We start from the raw sequence: 17,397 nt of genomic DNA on the forward strand, positions 1-17,397 counted from the left end.
AGGGCAACATTGAGACTAAGCTGACAGTCCCTCCTGCCATAACTCTAAATAAGAAAGCAGGCAGATGGGGTATGGCTGCTGATAGATTGAGGTTGGCGGGGCAATTCCCCATTCCCCCAAATGAACTGGCATCCACTTCTATTAGAATCATGAATCAATTGACTGCAGAACTGGAATCTAAGCCCAAGGAAAAAGGAAGTGTAATTGTGTGAACTCTGTTCCTGTCCTGAAGAGAAACTCTCCTGAGCTGTTACTTCACTTATGCAGAAGAATACCCAGAAAAATACAGTGAAATCATCAACCAGTCCCTTTATATACTTCTTATTGAATTCATCTCCACACATATCCTGTGAGCCAGATCATTGCTCCTCCAATTTAACAAAAATGAAATTCCATTTGAGAGTAGGGACATCACTCAGCCCTTCTCTTAGTTCAGAGCACAAAGGATTATTTCTCAGTAGTCCCTGTATCTTTATTATGTGGAATAAGATGTAACCACAACCAATGCTCTTAAAATAACCCTTTTAACAATTAAAGTTGCAATCCTAAATGCATTTCATGTGAACTAAGCTCCACTGCACTCAATGGGTCTTACATCTCAGTAAACATGCATATGTAGGTCTCAGAGGGTCACAGCTACCTTCCTGACATAAGAAAATAGTAATATAACTATTATAACTATCTTTCAAAAAGCAAACAATACTTGATGAAAGGTATGGCTGGACATTTTGAAGTTAATTTCCAAAATGTACACCCTCATATATGGAAGATGGAAAGTACAATTTCTCAGAAAGGGTCTGGATAAACCTCTGTAGCAATAAAATTAAGTGAATTCTGCAGCGGAGCAAGAACTGGGACCTGGTAGTTGTGGAGATCATCACTACACATTGAAGAATAATTAATGGATTAGCAGGAAAGTGGAAGAGGCAACCTCACCCCCCTTTTTAAAGACCTTCAGAGACTGAATGCTTATTGTGTAAGAAAGGTATGTTACACTTTCTTTGGTGTTAGGTTCTACGAAATGGACCTGGAAATATGTGACTTTTAAAAATGAATAAATCTATGTTCCATTTCATGAGAAACAGATCAGCACCTTGGAACTGGCTGTCAGGAATCTATTTAGAAAGCTAGCCAATAAATATCTAGACAGAAAGAAAGGCAGGAGTTTGATAGGTGAGTCAAAAATTGGGGGGGAGAGATTCTCCTTTTAATACAGCAGAATCTATGAAAAAGGAAGATACAGAAGACATAGTCCTTGGGTTGTCCAGTTAGGTGGGAGCTTGAGACTCACCGAAGAAGCAGGCAGTGTCTAGTCTGAGCCAAGTCAAAGTAGAGACACAAACAGGACCCTGGATAGCTCCAAGTGGGACTTGCTGCCAGAAGCATTCTCCTCCTTAGGGAGCTACAGAAGATACAATACTGCATTGCAGGGATCTAGAACCATTTTGTAGGAAGAAACACACAGGAGTGTGTGTGGTAGTCCAACTCCCTGGAAGAACTGGATGGCAGGTTAAAGGGTCCTTGCCTTGTTTTGCAGTCTTTGTCTTCTGCAAGGCTTGGGAGACCTGGGTATTGCAAGTGACTTCTTCAGTCAGAAAATGGTAGCGGAACTGTGCCCTCTGGCTGGGAGGGGTCTGAATAAGGTGCTGAAAAAGGGAGCTTCTCCTGCAAGATGCTGATGACATGGACCATCATGTTCAAAACAGGCTGGGAGCCAACATGGCCCTATAAGCTCTCATGGGTGACTGCATGGGAGCTCTTAACACATGAAGCAGTGCATGGTGAACACACACAACTAGCATCTTTCCTGATAGTAGGAAATCCACAACTTGTGTAAATAAACTCAGTGGGTTCTGTTCAACCATGTACCTCTCCTCAAGGACAGTCCATTGATCCAATGGAAGCTTCTGTGAACAGAAGGGATAGGGAGGTGATTTTTTTTTGCTAACTCCTCCTTTACCCTGCCACCTTTCACACACTTCCAAAGTGTGACAAAATCTCTTGGAGCGGATTGGGATTTTTTTTTTTTTAGAGGGCTGCAACGGGAAGGAAGAATATAACCAACCCTCGCCTTATGTTTTTGGAAGTTTCTTCCATGAGCCAAGTGACTCTAGCCAACATTGCTAGGCCAGAGCGCAAAATCCACACCCTGCAAACCCAAATGGTACAGCTGGGTTATGGGTTATTACTAAGAACAGGAGGATCCCAGGTGTAAGTCCATGAGAACACCAAAATAAGTAAGTACACTGAAAAAAAGGGTCACTAAATAAAATATTGTACCTTTGGTCTAGTTGAATTTACTGTATTCCCCCCACACCTGATGCAGTGTCCTGGAGCGGGGCTAAATAATGCAAAAAGTATATATTTTCTGTCAGAAAGGAAATATTATGCTTTGTGCTCCAGGGCTCACTAAATATATAAAGAATCAATTTTGGAGGGATCAGATTCAAGAAAGAACCTGCCAAGAGTCATTCAATAAATATCTTAATACTGGGTTACATCAGTAAATCTTTCATCCAAAAGATTTTAAAAAAAATCAGTGCTGAAAATAGCATGATGTCCTTTCATGACTCTGCTTATAAATGTGGTGGTGGCGGTGGTTTTAAATATGGACTTATAGCTTTCCTTATTTCCAGAAGGGCCTGCAAGGACAACCTAAAAAAACAATAGCAGGGCCTAAAATTCAGTCCCTCAACTGAAAGCATGTGAATCACCAAAAGTGGCCTACAACAGGATTCTGAAGAACCAGGGCCATTTCCACAACCCAGATGGTTCTCACAGTCTGTGGATTAAATTAGCAATGCACCATGTGTTGACAATGTAGTTCATTCATTGTACCTCACTTATGCAGTAGTAGTAATGACATTATAAATGTAACTCCATATGGAGTATAGCTTTATTTGTCTAAAATAGCCTGGAGGACATCTAAAACATTCAGATAACAGATTTTTCTATAGAAACATAGATATATTCTTTACAAGGGTTTTTAAGCTGACTCGGTAAATTCCAATAAGTTAAGAGATTGGAAACCAGTTGAAATAACCACCTGTCATGCATGGTAATTGAAACTATGATGTATTAGCATGTTCGTATGAAATATTTACCACACATCATCTACAACAGAAAACATTCTTATGCAAATGCTGTACTTGAAAGGACACAAGCTGGAACAGGATATGAGAATAATCATATCAGAGGTATAAAATTCTGGAACCTTCCTCAAGCAGTGGTGTAGCACATGGGTGGGGAACCTTTATCTTCCCAAGGGCCACGTTGCCTCATTGACAACCTTCCAAGAAATGAATGCTGGGGGCCAGGGGCAAAAGCAGGTGGAGCAACAGATGCAGCTCTGAGCTTTGTACTGCAGGGTACATTCCATTCACACAGATGAGACTACATACACACACCTCCATTTTCTATCCAGGCAAGCAAAAAGGATAGTCCCAATTCAAAGACACAGTACAGCCAAGCAAAATGTCTGAGGAAGGCTATGAAAGCCTGGGGATGGACATGGATTGTGAACAGCCCCAAGGACTGGTAGTGACTCTGGGGGGCTTCATTTATCCCCTGGCCTGAAGTTCCCCACCCCTGGTATAGAAAACATACCATGTTTTAAGATGGATATGTATAACTTTATGAAGGTGGTAGGTTCACCATAATCTGTGTTTTATCAAGAGGAAGGGTGTGTCATGTGAGCTTTCTGGGAAGTCTACTGAGATGGGATTTTGTCTACAAAGAGTCCCACACCACTGTGAGTGTGCATGGGGTTTTTCTATAAGGTTCTTACCCTTATTTTGGGTGGGGGAGTCGACTTCATTTCAAAATATCGGAATAAGGATTATTTGAAGGTTCATCACAACCCTATTATTTTCCAAGCTGATCAATTGCAAAGTAAGCAAGAGTTCTGGAACCTTCATTAGTTATTGTAGGAGAAGGGATTTTTATGGCTTCCCATACTGTGATAAAGAAAGCTGCCCACTGACATCCTTCTTCTACACAGTTAATAATAGTGATTTTCATTGTCATCCTAGTATTTTCTGAAGTATCAGGGGCTGCTACAGCTAGAAAGCAAACATTTTGTTATTTGCAGCAGCACATACTGTATGTCTCAGATCTCCCTGAAATCTAAAATAAGTTTTAATATAAAGACATAACAGAGAAGCCACAGTCTCATCCATATTTAGAGACTATTGGTTTCAAATACATAGCCTGCATAGCATCAGGTTTTATGCTGTGAAGAAAATCCTCAATACCAGAAAGTACCAGGAGGAATCTAGATTGGGGTTACAGCTATCTTAAACTCCTCCCATTTTCAGGGAGTCCTATCTCCATTAACATTCATATTACTCTTTTCAGCCCCCTATTTTTTCCCTGTAAAACTTTTACCTGCTTTTCTGCTAAGGCAATGAGGGCTATGGCATGTGGGAGGTATGTGGGCCCAAAGAACGTAAGAAGAGCCTGTTGGTTCAGGCCAATGGCCCATCGAGTCCAGCATCCTTTTCTCACAGCGGCCAACCCAGATAGGAGTCTCAAAGCGGCTGACATTCTCCTTTCCCTTCCTCCCCCACAACAAACACTCTGTGAGGTGAGTGGGGCTGAGAGACTTCAAAGAAGTGTGACTGGCCCAAGGTCACCCAGCAGCTGCATGTGGAGGAGCAGAGACACGAACCCGGTTCCCCAGATTACAAATCTACCGCTCTTAACCACTACACCACACTGGCTCATCACTCTGAAATGTCCAGAGTGAGGAATTAAGTCTTTATTGTCAAAAGTACACTTACAAATTAAAGGAAGGCATGTTACACATCTCTCAGCTGTTCCTAGGTGTGCACCTGATGAGGCAGCTGCCACAGCAGAGGCCCTGCCCCACAATCTCAGCTTATGTAACTCCCCTATTCGAGCTGTGCCTGCATGTAACCTTAAAATTATCTCTAGAGGATTGCTGATAAAGCACTATGTGTGCTCAAAAGCTTGCTCACTTTTTGTGATGTTTTGATTAATCATAAAAAGGTAAAGGTACCCCTGCCCGAACGGGCCAGTCTTGACAGACTCTGGGGTTTGTGCGCCTATCTCACTCAAGAGGCCGGGGGCCAGCGCTGTCCGGAGACACTTCCGGGTCACGTGGCCAGCGTGACAAAGCTGCATCTGGCGAGCCAGCGCAGCACACGGAACGCCGTTTACCTTCCCGCTGGTAAGCGGTACCTATTTATCTACTTGCACCCGGGGGTGCTTTCGAACTGCTAGGTTGGCAGGCGCTGGGACCGAGCAGCGGGAGCGCACCCCGCCGCGGGGATTCGAACTGCCGACCTTTCGATCGGCAAGCCCTAGGCGCTGAGGCTTTAACCCACAGCGCCACCCGCGTCCCTTGATTAATCATATGCAGCAGGTATTACTTGGTTTTAAATTTGGAAAAAATTATAATAGGCCAACACAACTTCCTCTGCTTTTGTAAATTTTGCTGACAAATGGCACTGTTATCCTTGTAATATTCTTAAGTGGGTCCCTCATGCATCTACTTACATGGTTGCAAATCTTTCTGTTAACCATGCACTACAGCAAACTCTAAAAGAACAGAAGAATGGTGCTTTATTAAACAGATGAGAAACAGGTGGCCAGCTTGCACAGAACTGAACTGGTGAAGGGCTGAAACACACTCAACATAAATCCTACCCATCGAGTCATAGGAGGAGCAATGATTGCAGCCAATCTTTTTTTTAACTCTTTATACGTCATATACCACAGTCCCCAGCAGCTATGGCTCCATTATCTATGGTGGGAGATGATATAGACTGGATTTCACAATATCATGGCATTCCCACCATCACAGTGCGAATTCCATGCTGCACTAATGCAAGAGCTTGGGCAATGAGTGTTATTGTGATCGGTGCATTGTGTCAGAGTTGTCAGGGATGCTGTGGTGGTAGATGTAGCTGTACCTTTGCTATCTGTCCTCCTCTATGGCTAGGATTGTGCTTTTGGCACTGATGCTTTGAGATACAAGGATCACTAGTTGTCCAACTGGCGTGGCAGTAGCTATCTTAGCTGAACTGCCCTTGAAGGGGTTCATACAAAGCATAATGAGGTCAGTGGGCTTCAACCTCTCTCCAATCTGTTAACGCCTTAAGCACAAGAAAGACTGAAGCAAAAGTGTTTTTGAGCATTAAAAGTGATCTAAAAATAGAACTCATTAAACTAAATAAAATACTGCAGATAGACACAGCATATGGATGTCTACATTCATTTGGCATGGCTTGATGAAAAAGAAAAAGTATATCAGGGCCATTTACAATGCTTTTAACATACTATTTTCTCTGTTAATGTGTGTGTGTGTGTGTGTGTGTGTGTGCGCGCACACACACACACACACACACACACACACTATGTTCAGACTTGTCAGTTTTAAAGATTGAGGATCTGGGGCTCACACAGCCTTTGCATCCTTTCATCTTCCTGTGGCCATGTAGACAGATCTTGGACTGAAATATTTCTCTTTAGTAGAAATCAAGATCAAAACCATAAAGATACAAATACCAAAAAAGCCCCAAGCAGACCTCCAATATAACTGCATTTCCCTGGCTTTGGACATTTAGAAATAAACTATTGTAAAGTATTCGCATACACTTATAAGCAGCCTAAGAGACGCAGGTGGCGCTGTGGGTTAAACCACAGAGCCTAGGACTTGCCGATCAGAAGGTCGGCGGTTCGAATCCCCGCAATGGGGTGAGCTCCCGTTGCTCGGTCCCTGCTCCTGCCAACCTAGCAGTTCAAAAGCACATCAAAGTGCAAGTAGATAAATAGGTACCGCTCCTGAGGGAAGGTAAAGGGCATTTCCGTGCACTGCTCTGGTTCGCCAGAAACGGCTTAGTCATGCTGGCCACATCACCCGGAAGCTGTACGCCAGCTCCCTCGGCCAATAAAGCGAGATGAGCACCGCAACCCCAGAGTCGGTCACGACTGGACCTAATGGGCAGGGGTCCCTTTACCTTTACCTTTTTTATAAGCAGCCTAGTTGGAATAATGCTCCAGCAAGTGAAGTAGGGTGTTGGTGGTGTTCAATCAGAAATAAAAGTAGATGGGTGGAAAGTAGACAGGCAGGCATGCAGGCAGGTATGTGAGATGTAGGAAAAAAAAGAGAAGGTTGAAAGTCCACAGTGTAGTGGAAGGACTGGTCCTCATTGGTCTTTCATCATCATGAAGTGTGTGAAAGAGTCTGACTGGGTTTAGCTATGGACAGTGTAGGTCTTATTGAAAAATAGGTCATCTTTTCAGGCTTGGTTCTGATCCTGACTAGGGAGCTTGCCTTGTCATCAAGTCAACACACACTGCACTGGGTGAGTCATTTGATTTGGACAGACTTCTCCAAACACATCAGACCACTGATAGATAGTTCTGGATGCATTCAGTATCACTCAGAACATGTCCAAACCAACTTTCTCTTGTGGCTTGATTGAGAACACACCCAATCTCCTTACAAGAGAGTGAAAGCAGACTAATATCCAGTCTTTTATCTTCAACTGCAACTATAGGATCAAGAACCACCATTTCTTCAGGCTTTTTGTTACATACCGTAGTTAAGTTCTTATATGCAGGTGTCTCCCTACTTATGTGGGGGTTATGTTTCTGAGTATCACACATACACATGAAATAGTATATAGTGGGGAAAACCATCTACAAAGCCAAACCACAAAAAATTCACAAACTCCAACAAACTCCACCACCATTGCTCCCTCCAAACCTCCTTTTTCAAACTCCAACTCTCTACAGGCCTCAAAGGTCGGTGAAGAGACTCAAGGGATTGCAGTTGCACAGGCTCCTAGGATTGTGAGTTGTTTTCCCGATCTTTTCATGCTTTTTTGCCCTTTTTGTGGCTTTTCCAAGTTTAATAGATTTATTTCCCAGTGCTACATGTACACGAGTCAAATGCATGTAAGTGGGATGATACCTGTACTTGCTTTTCTGCCATAGATACAGTTTAAACTAAGAGAAGCATAGCTCTAATACTTTTTTCAGTGCAGAAGTTACAGCTTTATTAATCAATCATTACTATCAAGACTTGTTCAAGGTCTTGCTAAATGCAAAGTTCTACAGTCATTTGATCCAAAGATGATATTGTTGCCTTATACTGTAGTCACAATACTTCCTCTTTTATTGGGCTGGCAATGATAATTACATGTATGATTTTCAAGGGCAGAATTCTTCAATATTAGGCCATTAAGTAGTGGGTGGGAGTAGAGCTGACCATGAGGAATTCAATACTGACTCATGTTATCAGTTTATGTGATCCTGCCAAAAATGAATGATAAAAGATAAGTGGCAAATCACCTGGACCAAGGCTTACTTCACTGACCTAAGCCATAATTTATCACACCATAAAATCAAAGGAAAAAGGTCCTTGAAATCACAGAATGTGAGAGCATCCTCCACAAACTTCCTAGTGATGTCCACTATTTCTAACACTCTTAGTATCCAACTAGCTTAATTTGTTTTCCAGTTCATCTATAAATGTCATCAACAACATCTGAGATTAAAACTGTACTCAGGGACTCTGAAAAAGACCAGAAAATTGCCTGAAGAATCCTAGATGTCATTTCTTGAGGGTTGCTTCCTTGAAAGAACTTTGAACAGAAAGAAAACAAGAAATAATTTCCCATGATGCTTTGATTTCCTCACCCCACAGACATCAGTGATATGCTGCTTTTGAAATGTATCTGTATCAAGAACGGTTGGCCCAATATATTTTTGCACGAGAGGTGAACCCCAAAATGGTGTCCCCCTCCCCAATAAGGAACTGCAGTGGGGGGTGGGGTGGGATTGACAGCAGGATCTTCTGGCCCTGTAGATCCTGCCATCCATGGCAGTCACATCACCTTGCCTCATGGGAGGGCCAGCCCTTGCATCAAGGTACAATAGAAGATTATGCACATGGAGATTTACATGTTACAAATTGAAGAAGAAGAAATAATGGAGGTTTAATTGGGATTACTGTGCTTGGAAGGATCTGATGTGGTCAAGTTTCTTCCACAAGTCATACCAAATAATTTTCAAAATCTGAACTGTTCACTGTCTCTAGTGAAGTATGAATGAACTAATTCCTAGTTCATACTCTATATATTTATCCAGGATAGGATAAAGTCCAAAACCATAGAGGATTCCTTAACCATATAATTAGAAAATAATTATTCACCGTGTGGGAAAGAAACAAAAATCAATTGGAACCTAAAACACCATGGTGGCTGTTCCCAGTTGAGGCAACTGCAGTAAAAAAGAAAAATATGGAAGACAATTGGCCAACATACAAGGAACTACTAGAGGAAGAAACAATCAACTGAAACTTAAGAAGTACGAGGAACTCAAAGAGGCAGGTATTACTTGGTTACAACATTATCATTTAAACGAAATTTTTAAAATAGAAAAAAGTGAAAGGCTTTGAGACAAAAATATTGGACTTAGACAAAGAATTACTACAAAATAATAGAAATATATTACTTTTTAAAAAGAATGAACTAATTCCATCTGTAAAACTCAAAATTTTAAATAGTCTCAAATTCTAGACTGATATGGAAGCCCTAAAAGATCAGGAGTTAGTGGTAGGGTCTATGTTCTCTCTCCACAGTGCATGCCCTCCCAGGAAGGAATTTAGTGAATTCTTATCCCTTAACCATGGGTAAGTGTTGAAGGAGTGGGAAAATGACTGACAGTGGGGAAATGCCTAGATGCAGTACTGGACTGGATGTGGGCCAATAAACCTAAACTGAATCCAGGCAAGACAGAGGTACTGTGCATTGCCAGTTCTTGACTCTGGGAACTAGTTGGATAATAAATAAATAAATAAATAAATAAATATAGTAATAGTAATAATAATAATTTATTTGTACCCCGCCCATCTGGCTGGGTTTCCTCAGCTACTCTGGGCAGCTTCCAACAAAGATTAAAAATACATCAAAATGTCACACATTAAAAACGTCCCTAAACAGGGCTGCCTTCAGATGTCTTCTAAATGTCAGGCAGTTGTTCTTCTCTTTGAAATCTGATGGGAGGGTGTTCCACAGGGCAGGCACCACTACCGAGAAGGCCCTCTGCCTGGTTCCCTGTAGCTTTGCTTCTCACAATGTGGGAACCGCCAAAAGGTCCTCAGCATTGGACCTCAGTGTCTGGGCAGAATGAAGGGGGTGGAGACACTCCTTTAGGTATACTGGGCCGAGGCCATTTCTAAATGGGATTGTGCTCCCCTTGAAGGTGCAGGATTGTAGCTTGTGGCTACTCATTCATTTAGCTTTGTCACCTGAAGGTCAGGCGGTTTCAGGGGAAAGAAATGCCTATTTTGAGCTCTGTCTGGTTCATCAGCTACACTATCCTGGGCACAGTATCCCATGCTCAGGTAACATCCAGATTGGACTACTGAAATGAACTCTGTGTGGCATTACCATTTAAGATGGTTTGGAAACTGCAACATGCAGGATGCAGTGACCATGATGTTAACTGTTGAGACCAATTAGACCCATGTAACACATGCTCTGAAGAAATTGTGCTGCTTGCTAATAGGCTTCTAAACCCAATTCAGGGTGCTGATGGCTTGGGCCCAACTAGCTGAAAGAAACCTAGCACACACATACACCCTCTGTCTTGCACCCTGTTGCCTGCCTGGGATGGAACAGACAGCAGACAACTGGGCAGAGAGAGAGGGGAGAGGGGAAGCAGGTCTAGTTAAAAGATGATGTCAGGATAGCAGTTGAAGCAGGGAGTAGACTAAGGTGTTAAATATAACTATTATTTCCTATTTGTATCAGGTGACATTCTCTATAAATAAATGTATAATTTTACAATTCCAAGTGTGTTCTGGGGATTCTAGAAAATCCTATTTCACCCAATGTATTGCACTGTAAAAAAGAGAGGCCTACTGCTCTCTAGGTGGTAGCAGCAGTGTTATTTAGGGGCAGTTGGGGGAAGTCTGGCCTTGGTGACGGGCTGGGAAACTTACCCAGTAAGCTCTAGGGGCCAGGGCCTTGAAGGGGGCATGAAATTTGCACTTGGTGGGTGGTGGTAGGCTGTTATATTGACATCAGTTCAGAATCTATTACAGATTAACATAGTGTTTTGGCTTTAGCTTTATCACAAATTGTGTGATTCCATGTAATACCTGCAACTGTTATGGATTGGGGCTATTTATATTTCGGCTGTCTCTGGTAATAATTATGCAACTTCAAGGACATCCAAAGGATGATGTACCTTTTCTCCAGGTTTATTGAAAACTGCAAATTCCCCAGATGTGAAAATTAAGCAATAATAACAGAGCAAAGTACAGGATACATTTTGATGAATTTTGAAATTATCAGTCATTTTGATATCCAGTCTGACATGGATGGAAAAGAGTGGGCAGACCAAGACAACTGGGATAGGGTCCTAACAAGAATGCAGTTTCCTAGTATGCTCTTCTATCAAGGGGCTTCATTTGAGGCGAGCTTAATGAGAGGACCAGAAAGGGAAATTTAAAAAAAGAAAGAAATTATTCCAATATGTATTAGGAAATATGCTAAAGATAACCATATAGTGTCCTAATGTCAAAAGGACACTGTCATGTGTTAGTAAAATGGGGAAACAGTTCAGCAGATAAATGCATACACAATGCCCAAATATTCTGTAAGATGAATGCCATAGCTTAATTTGCTTACAGCACCACTCCAATCATGCTGCCTTGAAAAAAATGGCAAACCAAATTATAAAGATGACTTCTAAATTAGGGTTGCCATGGACATAAGTTTTAGGCTTCATGAACTGCAAGCTATTTTGTTCATGTTACTTAAATTCTGCAAATGTTCAGGTGGAGATATAAGTGATACACAGATATACAACTCTTATTGTAAGACATTAAAAAACTCAATGGCTCTGTATCTGAAATCTCTGTCAGACAGCAGAGCAGAAAAAAAAATGGCCAGAATAAATATTTAATTTAATTTAATGAAATTGTTTAGCTAGGAACACAAAGATAAAGTTTGGCTGCCTCAATGGCACCATGGGAGAAGTCTACCATATGCTGTATTATTTAGTATGAGTTGACACGTCTAATGCAGCTAGACTTAAAATGTGATGTGTCAACCAAGGAAGAACTGAAATAGACATAGTCATCCGCAAAGTAGCCTGGCTGAGATTAATGAAGCAGATTTCACTTCTGCTTCTCTGTTGAGGAATAAGAGTGACTAACTAGGTGCTATTTATACTTTCTCAAATAACTCTTGGTTTTAAATTAGTTTTTAAAGTTGAGCACTTTTTCTCCTTCCAGCCATTAGGTCAGAGATTCTATATCTGGCATATTTCTATTTAAAGCAGTTCAGCATGCACCCTTACTCTGTCTCTCCCCCTCCCTTTCTCATATATTGCTCCAAAACATCCATGGCAGAACAAAGGCTTGGGGCAGTTGGTCTGCTAGAAATATTGTGCATCAGAGAGGGCTTTTTAAACAGGGAGGGGGTGAGCTCTATGCCACAGCTGCTTCTAACATTGTTATGATTTCCATTATGATATTCACTGAGGAAGCAATGTGAGACTATCCAAGTATCTGAATGCAGACATGAGATAAAGTAAGGATGCTTGGTCTTCACCACACATGAAAGCTCTTTAGGAAAACGAATCACACGATTTCTATGCAACTAGCACAATGGCAAGAAAAGCTAATGTCCACAAGGATAAATGACATGTCTAAGCTTCTATATGGGACGCGGGTGGCGCTGTGGGTTAAACCACAGAGCCTAGGGCTTGCTGATCAGAAGGTTGGCGGTTTGAATCCCCACGACGGGGTGAGCTCCCGTTGCTCAGTCCCGGCTCCTGCCCACCTAGCAGTTCGAAAGCATGTCAAAGTGCAAGTAGATAAATACTCCAGCGGGAAGGTAAATGGCGTTTCCATGTGCTGCTCTGGTTTACCAGAAGCGACTTAGTCATGCTGGTCACATGACCCGGAAGCTGTCTGCGGACAACCGCTGACTCCCTCGGCCAGTAAAGCGAGATGAGCACCACAACCCCAGAGTCGTCCGCGACTGGACCTAATGGTCAGGGGTCCCTTTACCTTTACCTTTTAAGCCTCTATATAGAAGACAATTCAAGCAATAAAATGCATGCCCCACAGATTACGGTATTTAAAAATGGTCCACGTGGGTGTTGATCTTTCCCAATTTCAAGTATTAGGGGCAGGTATAGTCCTTACGTTAAGAGATTTCCAGGACTATAGCTGCTGCCTCGGCATTTTGAGACACAAGAGATTTATTGGTTTATATCCCACATCATCTGAAAGGGCTTGAGACAGCTGAGCATTAACAACATAATACGTAAAATATTAAAATCTCTACAACCCAGGGCATTTGAGCTATACACATCTTGGAGTATAACAGTCTTTTGCTTATGGCCCCATAATGCACTATGCATTTAAAGTAGCAGCAAACAAAACTACAATTCTAACAGTGGTGCAACAGGAACTATGGGAATTGTTTTCTAAAGAGAATAGGGATCTCAGCATTCTTTAGTACAATTCCCGGGACTGTTTGGGGAAGCCATGATGTTTTAAAGTGGTATAATCCTGCTTTAAACATCAGTTGCTGATCTATGGTGACTCCACCACAACCTAGGTTGGGTGGGGCATTTCAGGGACCAAATATCTTACCAGTCCCTGGCACATGGGTAGGGGGCATGATAGACTGCCAGTCTACCACAACAGATAGTTTGAGAAGCACTGCACTAGCAAATGCATTATTATACTTCTCAGTGCTATTATTATTGATTAATGAAGGCCTCAAGTTTCCTTGACATTGTCTTTTTACTGTGTTCCAGTATGCACCATACTGGAGAATGCTTGTCACTTTGATATTCAGTGTGTATGAGGGTTTGTAGAAGCGAAGCCAGAATCATAAATTTGACAGTGCTGAAGACAGTATAGAAATACTGCTTGAAAATGTATCCACAAAACTAAGCTCTTGAGAACAGCGAGATAAAAGAACAAGGTAAAAGTTGTCGACATTATTTATAGTCAAATCACTCACAGAAAAAGAGAGGCATATCTTACCAGCAATCACTACTGGGGGATAATGAAAGCATCTAGTGAAAAGATAAGAGTAGTCACAAGAAGGAGGGGACTGAGTAAAATGTGAAATTTTGTGCAATTTCAACTTGAAAAAATCCACATGGGGGAAAGTACAAGAACAATTGTTCCTCTTTTGCCTGCTTTCTGAAGAATAAAAGTAGGTGTTCTGATTTTCAGGCATAAGCATTGGAGAATGGACAAAACAGCTCTGAGACATACCTTCATCACTTGAAATTATTTTGATGTTTTGCCTAAGCAGAAACCTCCAGATTTACCTCAGTTCTACTTTAGGCAAACTTGGCATTAGGTAGGGATGCATGAAACCACTCCTCTCCTGGAGAAGTCTTATTAGTTAGTGAAATGTTTTAAGCTTCTCTTAAAATCCTGCAAATGTTTTGGTCAAAGTAAGCACCTCCAGACGGGCTTCAAATTTTAGTTCAGTCCCCCCCCCCCAACATAGGTGGATTGATAGGCAACACAGCCTGAGCCACAAAACCCTGTGCTTTCTGCTGATGCACCACTGTTCTAGAAACTGAATAATTGAGAACAACATAAGATTTCTAATAGCATTTGAAGAAATGTGTTCTGCCTTGGATTCTCAATAACTCATGCTGAAGTAGTTCAACACGACTCAATTAAACTGTGCTGCTTTAGTTTTTGTTCAAACATTGCACACAAGAAGTGGTCACAGATCCACCTAGTCCACTTTTGTCTATATAAAGTAGGACCACTGATCCCACTCTCTTAGCTACTTTTAGATTGTCCTGGTTTTTTAAATATGGCAACCCTAAGCTACAGCCCTCCCCCAAAGTGTTCCAGTTGCCCTGGTTGCAAGTGAATTTCTGGGCTTAACTCATTGTTGTTGACCTTTAAGGCCCAACAAGATTTGTGTCAATGTGATTTACAGGACTGCCCATATAACCCATGTTTTAAGATTAGCTTCAGATACTCTATGTATGGGTCCAGCGGTTCCTCAGGAGCCACCTGCACCCTTATATCCCAGCTCAGTCACTAAGATCATCAGTGTTGTTGGTTGTTCCGCGAGTTATAGAGGCTCATTTGACAATAATGGAACCTTTAGTGTGATCAGTCCGGTTTTGTGGAATGCTTTGTCAATAGATATTCAGTAGGTGCCTCCTGTTTCAGCTTTTAGACACCTCCTGAAAATGTTTTTTCTATGCCACCAGACCTAGGCAGGCAGTTACGAATACAACTTTCCACAATAGTTAATTGAAGTTTGATTTTAATAATATAAATTTACTGCATGATTTTATATAATCACTTTGATTGTGTGGTTGTTGAAGTATTTGTAAACAAACATTTTAATAAACAAACAAAATTATACTTGTAGGCCTGAGTAATAGGGCTTTCTCAGTGATGGCTCCAAGCATTTGGAATTTTCTTCTGAGAGATAAACAGCTGTCTGGTTCAGTTCAGGTTTTTAAAGAGGGAAATTCATCTTTCTCTCTTGGCTTTTGATTGAAGAAATATTTTAGTATATGGGCTGCTGCTGAGGTTGTTATCATCACTGGTTGCATTTTAATCCATGGACGTTTTTTAAATGGTTGTACTATTGTGATTTGCATTGTACATTTTAATGTAATCTTAAATTTGTTATTAACATAAGGCACCTTTGGAAGGCAGTAGTCTTGAAAAGTGACTTAGAAATATCTGAGAATAAATGAATTCATTTCTGGATAGGCAAGTTTTTAAAAAATGTGATCAGCAATAATTGCCTTGATTGCCTTAATCCAATGTATAATTGAAATAACTTTTCCAAATAAACAGGAACTGGTTCAGTAGGCATAATTCCTTTTAGAAACAGCTCCTGGGTGTTCAAAATCATATTTTAAAGTGTTTCATTTTTTAAAAAAACCCTATCTTTCCTCCAGGCATTTTTTGTTACTTTATTGTGTGTGCATTAAAATCAGAAGTGTGAGTTCAAAGCTAACTTGGCTGTGCTCACATGCCTGTAGGACTGTATATCTTAAATAATGTGGCAGGAAATATCAACTTGCAGATATGGTAGGATTAAAAAGAGAGAAACATTAAAAACTGAAGTAAAGCACATGATCCTGAACCCATCTGAAATATTTTTCTCTTCTTTCATGTTCAACACAAATTCCATTCCCTATGCCATTCAAATATTGATATACTATAAATATGGCAATGTTACTTTTCGGTTCCACAGAACAATTAGAATTCTGAAAGTTTTTGAAAGAATATAGCTAGCACTGGAAGCATTTTGGTTTTGGAAATAACTTTGCTGTAAGTTAGAATAAGAAGGCAATGGGGAGGGAAGGTGTTCATGATTTTTTAAGGACGATTCACGTAGCAGAATATTGGATTGCTACTTAGAGTCAAGCAACACCCTCACTACTGTAACAGAATGTTTTATGAGAAGAGCAGTGATGCACAAAGGAAAACACAGCTTCTTTATCTTTATTAATTATGTAGAAGATGGAATTTCAGAGCCAAACTGCATGTGCCCCTAATGGCATAGTTCTGCCCTTGTATACAGAATCACAACCTCCCCACACCACATTGTTAGTATTGGGGGTTGGATCCCTTAACTCTTTGCCACTGGGATCCCAATGCAGATTAGGGACCCCATACTTGCAATATACATTGCAAAAAGGGTCCCATTCAATTTGCTGGGTCTTTTTTTGCAATAGAAAATGTACACAAAGAAGTCCAATCTGGATCAGGACCACAACAGTGACAGCAAGGGTGAGAGTTAAAGCCCTCCTACCCCACATGCTTGGTGCCTCAAATCTTTTAAGCATCTAGCAATGACCCTGGCTATTGGTAGTTTGGCCCTCAGTAAACGCAACTTTCCTCAGCCCTGAAAAACTATCCGCAGTCATCAAAATTCCCTCTCCTACCCAGCAATTAAAGATAAGGGAGTCCTGCTGCCATACTCTGTACCCAGACACCTTAACTCACATACTTGTTTGTATACAAGTATATTATGCCATACAATATGTTAGTCACAAAAATGGAGCTGGTATTTCCATGTGGGTAGGGCATTTTCATTCTATGAACAAAGTGGCTGGGTGAACAAAGTGTGTGTGTGTGTGTGTGTGTGTGTGTGTGTGTGTGTAACAGGTCAGGATGTGTGCTGTGGCACTCACCCCCAAAACCCATTGCATGCACCGGGCACAGTGTGAACATGTCCATAGATCTGCAAAATTGCCCAAGAGCCAACTCAAATGTTCACATTTAATCCAGACTTAGAATAATTAATCTTAAGGAAACCCAGCAATTTTATGTAAATTTCATCTAACTCAAATAGACAACTTAGCCACAGATTTGCTGATGTCTCCTTTATT

At 41.2% G+C, this 17,397-nt stretch overlaps 1 protein-coding gene across 5 annotated transcripts in view; it reads right to left on the minus strand.

Moving 5' to 3' along the window:
* Positions 1–17,397, minus strand: part of NCKAP5 (NCK associated protein 5) — a 621,685-nt gene that overhangs the window by 467,500 nt on the left and 136,788 nt on the right. The window lies entirely within an intron of this gene.

The sequence above is a fragment of the Podarcis vaucheri genome (genome assembly GCF_965113315.1).
Source record: "Podarcis vaucheri genome assembly, chromosome: 1".
NCBI lineage: Eukaryota > Metazoa > Chordata > Lepidosauria > Squamata > Lacertidae > Podarcis > Podarcis vaucheri.